This window comes from Carlito syrichta, unplaced genomic scaffold (assembly GCF_000164805.1).
Source record: "Carlito syrichta isolate Samal-C Ts95f unplaced genomic scaffold, Tarsius_syrichta-2.0.1 Scaffold315412, whole genome shotgun sequence".
Lineage (NCBI taxonomy): Eukaryota > Metazoa > Chordata > Mammalia > Primates > Tarsiidae > Carlito > Carlito syrichta.
In genome coordinates this window covers 230805-237937 of record NW_007259508.1, presented here as the reverse complement: position 1 = coordinate 237937, position 7133 = coordinate 230805, and the positions used below count along the sequence as shown (strand labels likewise).

Sequence of the window (7133 nt, the reverse complement as noted above, 5' to 3'; positions counted from 1 at the left end):
CGGGTTCGAGACCCGCCTGGGCAGCGAGACCTCATCTCTACAATAAAAATCAAAAAATCAGCTGGGCGTGGTAGCGCGCGCCTGTAATTCTGGCTACTTGGAAGGCGGAGGCGGAAGGATCTCCAGAGCCCAGCAGGTCGAGGCTGCGGTGGCCGGGAGCGGCCACTGCACTCCAGTCTGGGTGACAGAGTGAGACTCCAACTCAAAAAAAAAAAAAAAAAAAAAGAAGAATTACAGACAGAACTTGGTGATGGACTGAATGTGAAAAGTAAAGAAGGCAAAGGCTTCTATAGTATGATTTCCAAGTTTCTCAATTGAATGGCACGCAGAATCATTAACAAACATTTTCTTTTTTTTTATTTGGGGTCTCACTCTGTCACCCAGGCTAGAGTGCAGTGACACGCTCATGGCTCACTGTGGTCTCAACATCCTGGACTCAGGCAATCCTTTCCTCCTCAACCTCCTGAGTAGCTGGAACTACAGGCGCTCACCCCCATGCCTGGCTAAATTTTTGTTTTTTGGTTTTTTTGGTAGAGATGAGGTCTTGCTGTTGCCCAGGTTGGTCTTAAAAATATATGAGAACAGACTTTCTCTTGCCTCTTTAAGGTCAGAGGGAAGAATGGCTTAGTTTACTAGTTTGTTTATACCCTCTTTCTAAAGAGGACTTGAGAACTCTTACAGAAACACATACCTATAATAATATTTTAAGTCAATAAAGAGGAAAGGAAATAAGAAATAAAGAGGAAAAAAATAATGGCCAGAAATGGCTATCATTATGGAGTGCCTACTAGAAGTCTGGCAGTGTCCTAAATAAGTCCTTTACATGTAGTGTTATGAAGCTCTGCAAAGAAGTCTGAGTTGGAGCAACCGAACTGGATGAGTCAGCTCTTAATATACTTACCTGGGAAGAAAAAAGAAAGAAGCCTGAGGAACAATATTTAAGGTGCTTACAGTGAAAAAAAGGGCTTAAAAGAACACTAAGAAGGAGCAATCAGGAAATACAGAAGTGAGCTAGGAAAAAAACGGTATCATAGAGGTTATGGTAGAATAAAAATGTATGCAGGTAGTGGTCAACATTATAAAGTCTGTATTATAAAAGTCTCTGCTGCCAAGAGTTCAAGGTAAAAGATAAAGTGACTAAAGAATCTAGCAATTAGGAACTCTACAGGGATCTTTGCCAGAACAATTTCACTGGATTGGTGGGTGGGATAGAATTTCTATTTTAATAGACTGAAAGGTGAATAGGAGACCAGAAAGTGGATAAAGAGAAATTAGAGGACTTGATTTCAAGACTAGCAGTAATGAGAAGAGTGGGACACGGTAACCTAGAGGGCAGTGCAGGGCCAAAGGTGAGTTCCATTATGATGGGAAAGACAAGCACCTGTCAAGGACAAATAAAATCTTTGTGCAGGTGTATTTTTGTCATAAATATAGCTAAGCTTGCCATTTTGCTTGCCATTGTTTATGAATTTTGTGTGTTGTTTTCTCTTCTAAACACTGTCATCTTCATTATAAAGGAATTTAGTTCCTGAAGGATTCTTGAGGTACTATTTTATTTTATTTACATACCAGTGATCTGTGAGCCATTTTCAGCACAAGTGCATCACATTCTAGTTCCCTTTTTCAGGTTAGAAAACTAGATTTCTTCAGAGGAAAATTTAAAAGTGTACTACCTCAGGTTATCTATGAGATGCTGGGGAAGAGTAAGCAAAATCATTGAAAGAAGAATCAGAAATAATCAACCAATTTCATTTTTTAAATACTTTTTTTTTTTTTTTTTTTTTTAGTTAAGGTCTCACTCTGTCATCCAGACTGGAGTGCAGAGGCATAATCACGGCTTACCACAGGCTCAAACTCCTGGGCTCAAGCAATCCTCCCTCCTCAGTTTCCTGAGCAGCTGGGACTACAGGCATCTGCTTGGCTAATTTTTTAATTTTTTTGTAAGATGAGGGTCTCATCATGTTGCCCAAGTAAATACTTCTAGTAAATACTTCTTAAAATAGAAATATGTATGCCCCGGGCTCTGGAACTCTTCTCAAAGAAACTTCTTATACCTCACCCAAACCTTTGACAAGCCAGGTGACCCATAAGATTTGGTTTTAGGAAAAAATAAAATAAAATAAAGAACCGTATTTCCCATTTAGATTCTCAGAGAGGACAAAAAGTTTTCAATTTGCTTTGTTTTCAGAAGTGATAGCTTCCAAGACAACTACTCATTTCCTAGAAGTTCTATCTCCCCTTCAAAGAAATACCAAGCAATTCTAACCATGGTACTCATATTGCCAAGCTCACAGTATAGAATGGTCCAATTATGATTGACCTGTTAGATGCATTAGCTTGGGTGCAGAAGAGCAAGCACAGGTTTCAAGACCTGGTCTTGAATCCTGGTTTTCATTACTAATTCTGTGACTCTGGATAGGTTCCTTTATCTGAGCCTTAATTCATTCTCTTATGTGTACTTATCTCATAAAGTTATGAAGATTAAATGCATCTAGCAGGGTACTGGGCAAATAATACATTTTCAAAAACATAAGTTCTCTATCTTATTTAAACCTTTCATATGCTTGAAAGTCAACCCAAATTCTACCTCTACTGGCTCTGCAAAACCCTTTCTAACTACTCTACCCTAAACCATTCACATTTTTCTCTGAACTTCTAATATACCACCTGAACATAATTTTTAGAATCCAATATTACCTACAGATCTAACTCCACCAATGACTGGATTAAGAAACTGAGACTAGAGAAATTAAATGGTTTGCCTGAGAAGGCTAAATTAAGTGCTTAACTGAAGAGTATACTAGGTATCCTGCCTTGTAACCCAGGGAGCTTTTATACCTCGTGCCTCCTGCTCTTATGTGAAGAAGCATCAGAGTAGAAGTACATAGAGGGATGCCATGTGCCAGAAAACATCTGCACTCCCTATATTAAAACACTTGAGATGCAATGGGATAGATCTGCAAACTGATCCAAACACAAAATAAGGTCTTTGGGAGTGTTGCATGCAAGTAGATCAACTGACATTCCTCTGCTGCCATCTTATGGGCATAGAGGACCACTACACAGGGGCTTATTTCCATATGAGAAATAATTTTATTCAATAAATAAACATTTACTCACTATCTACTATGTATTAGGTTGTGTGGTGTGAAGAAAACTCAATGAAAAATCACCCTAAAGAAGTTCACAGTGTAGCAATAAAGACAGACAACATACTATTTAATTAATTAGCAAACCAGTATTAAGAACAGTGCTATCGCCGGGCTCGGTGGTTCAGCCTATAATCCCGCGCCTTTGGGAGGCTGAGGTGAGTGGACTGCCTGAGCCCGTGGGTTTGAGACCCACCTGGGCAACTTGGCGAGACCTCATCTCTACAATAAATCAAAAAATCAGCTGGGCGAGGTAGCGTGCACCTGTAGTTCCAGCTCCTTGGAAGGCTGAGGCGGAAGGATAGCCAGAGCCCAGCAGGTGGAGGCTGCGGTGGCCAGGAGCGGCCACTGCACTCCAGTCTGGGCGACAATGAGACTCCAACTCAAAAAAAAAAAAAAAAGAAAAGAAAGTAAGAAAGAACAGTGCTATCAAAAAAACACTGAGAAGAGAATACTAGTTTCAGCCTGGATCTGGGGTAGCAGGGTAGTCAGCAGCGGGGGTTAAACTGCAGGAGTTCTTATAGTACTATATGATTTTATTAAGCAGAGAAGGTGAGAAAAAGCCATTCCAGAAATAAGGTTATACATGGACAAAGAAAGAAGGTTGGAAAGTAAAACATTCAAGAAATAGGTCTAAGTTTTCTACCTGGGTAAAGTCATGCAATTACCAAAGATACAAAATACAGGAAGAGTAGAGAGAAAGACATAAGAAAAGTAGGAAGAATAATATAGAGGGTGCCAAAAAAATGTATACACATTTAAGAAAGGAAAAAACTGTATTAAAGTTAAAATATTCACTATAATAACAAAAGATGAATAAAAGTCGCATTTGACTTCTGCAATTACACATTGTTACTGTAAATTAATTCAACTTCGAAAAGTAATACATAGATAACATCTCTTAAAATGTGTATACATATTTTCGGCACTCCTGGTAGTTCGGGATAGGATGAACTTAGAGTCTGAAGAGTAATCTTGCCACAGAACTAAAATGACTAACGATCAGCAGGACTTTCTATAATGCCTGACTCAACATGATTTGAATTTTGTTCAGAAACTAACACAAATCATTAGGAAATTTCTCATCTTATATATATAGAAAAACATTTATTTCCATTAAGATTCAATCTGACTGTACAGTTTGTACTAAAACAGCTTTTATTCAGACCTGTACTGAACTGGTGGTCTCTTCATTTTATAATTTCAAAGGCAACTCAAACTGTACTTTGCCCCCTTACCGCCTTAAACTGCCTCTCTGTAACGGCCCTAAATACCCAATCTTTTTTCTGTTTTATTTATTTTAATATTTAACTGTGTATATGTTTAAAATATATATGACAAACAAAAAAGATATAAAGAATAATACAACCACCACTGTGTAGTACCATCCAACTTAAGAATAACAGTACCAATACCAAAGTCACAGTATTAAAAGAGAAGTATGTCCCAATTTCTTGAACTTTTTAATTGTCCTCTGCTATCCTAATCTCTTGGATCTGATCCTTAAGTTAATATACATGTTTAAACACATTAGGAATATGAAGAAACACCAGAGAAGTTCCAAATTGATTACTCTGAACAATCATTCTAACCACTTGTCCTCTCCCCGTCACCCAAGCACACCACCAAAACGAAGCATGCACCAAGCCAGCTTCCCAAAGAACCACCCGAGAAAGAAAAAAGAGTAGAAATATGCTTCATCTAGGATATGAAAACTATCAAAGAAATTTTACCTGCTTCTTCTGTCAGTCCATGTCCTGCACTTGCTGATGTCTCAATTGTACACCAGTCAGCCCCCAAATGTACACCAGTCAGCCCCCAAATACTGAGAATGCTAGTGAACTGTGACAGAGGCTTGTTGGAATTCCCCAGAACACACAGATCAACTTCCTGTGCCACTGACTGCCATAAAACCAGGATGACTACGAACTCCACTGCCAGAGCAAATCATTCCAGGTGAAAGCAGGTCAAGCTTCCTCAGACACACCTTGCCACACACCTGTGCAGCAGCTTTCCCAGAAACCCAATTTTCAACAAACAGGTGGCCACTTCTCTGGCTGGCCTTCCCTAGTAAACACCAGAGACTGTTTTATGAGATTGTTACAAGCAACCACCTTTTTCTAACAGGAAAATCAAGTGGCAAAAAGAGAAGGGGAGGGTACTGAATGAGGGTACAATATTTTTGTCCCTCCTGCATATCACCAATACTCACAGTTTGAAAAAATAACCACTTTATCAGAAGGAGATTAACAGTAAAAACATGGCTGATAAGGGCTTTAAGTAGCAGGTGTTAGGTGACTGCTTTTCACTCTGAAGTGGCTGGGGAATTGGGACAGAACCACCAGAGGGTCTGCTACATGAGGGAGTGGATTCTTGTCCTTTCTTCCAAATGCATATGTTCTATGAGGGTGGGGGAAACTTTTAAGCTTCCACTTTTGAACTGTAAAGTGGTGTGCTGAGAAACTGCATGACAAAAGCCCTTGTCTGTGGAAAATGAAGTGAGACTGGAGTGATTAACAACAGAAATATCAAGAAAATAGGCTTTCTTATTCAAGATTCTAAACTTCGTTGTATTAACTCTTAGTAGACACGATCTGTATTTTCCTTCCCAGAACCGTTTAGGGCTAAATAGTACTAATGTTATTTTTAAGTAGCTTTATTGAGATATAATTCACATACCCATTAAGTGTACCATTCAATGGTTTATGGTATATTCAGAGTTATACAATACTCACCATAACAAATTTTAAAATATGTTCACTCTAGCATCAAAAATATCTAATGTTGCATAGTATGGAGTGTACTTGGTTACAAAACAATAGAAACTGACCTCACTAGTTTAGGCAGGAATGGAATCTGTGGGAGGGAATTGCTAGTGTTTTTAATACAAAGAATATCACTGAGATAGGAGACCTAGGTTCAAACTTTTCTGCAAGGGTCATCTGCTCCCATTATAATCCCACTTACTTAGCTCACTAGTTGTTGAATCAAATAAATGACCAAGTACTTAGATTTCTGGATGCCTCTTTGTGAGGGGAGCAAAGGCATAAGAAGGTACCTGTATGGCTGTCACTTACTAAGCCATCATGATGGAGATTTTCTCTTAGGGCTCTAAGAAGTAAATGTGTTTTTGTTTTTGTTTTGAGTTGGAGTCTTACTCTATTGCCCAGGCTGGAGTGTTGGCCAGCTGGGCTTCAGTGATCTTTCTGCCTCAGCCTTCCAAATAGCTGAAATTACAGGCGTATGCTATCACGCCAGGCTAATTTTTTGATTTATTCTAGAGACAAGGTATCCCCATGTTGCCCAGGCTGGTCTCAAACCCACAGACTCAGGCAATCCTCTCGCCTCAGCCTCCCAAAGTGCTGGGATTACAGGCTTGAGCCAACACGCCTGGCCTAAGAAGTAAATTTTAAAATATAATTAAAAAAATAAGACTCATAACCTTGAGATATAGGATCCCTATAGCACGTAGATTTTAAAAATTAAATTTAAAAAAAACCACCAGGCACAGTGGCTAATACCTGCAATCCCAGTACTTTGGGAGGAGAGGCGAGATGATTGCCTGAGCCCAGGGGTTCGAGACCAGACTGAGCAACATGACCAGACCTTATTCTCTACAATAAATCAAAAAATTAGCTGGACATGGTGACGCATCCCTATGGTTCCAGTTACTCAGAAGGCTGAGGTGGTAGGTTTGTAGTTTGCAAAGTATTTTCACATAGTCTGTTTCATCTGATCCTCACAAAACCTCCATGAAATAGGTTTGGATACTTCTGGGTTACCCATGAATTATTTCTAATCTTCACAAGCATGCAGGGTAGGTATCATCCCTTTCTTAGATATGAGGAAAGAGTCAGAAAGGGAAACTGATTTATTTAACCAAAATTATACAATTAAGAGGCTAAACCCGAACACTTTCTTTTTTTTTTTTTTTTTGAAAGAGTTGGGGTCTTGCTATATTGCCTAGGCTGGTCTCAAACTTCC

The 7133-nt window shown here is 39.1% G+C and overlaps 1 long non-coding RNA gene across 1 annotated transcript in view; it reads right to left on the bottom strand.

Moving 5' to 3' along the window:
• LOC110594447 overlaps positions 1-5212 on the bottom strand; it is a 32231-nt gene extending 27019 nt beyond the window's left edge. Inside the window, exon 1 of the long non-coding RNA XR_002481259.1 lies at positions 4883-5212. This is a non-coding gene — a long non-coding RNA (uncharacterized LOC110594447). The remainder of the gene's footprint in view (positions 1-4882) is intronic.
• Between the last annotated feature and the right edge of the window lie 1921 nt (positions 5213-7133).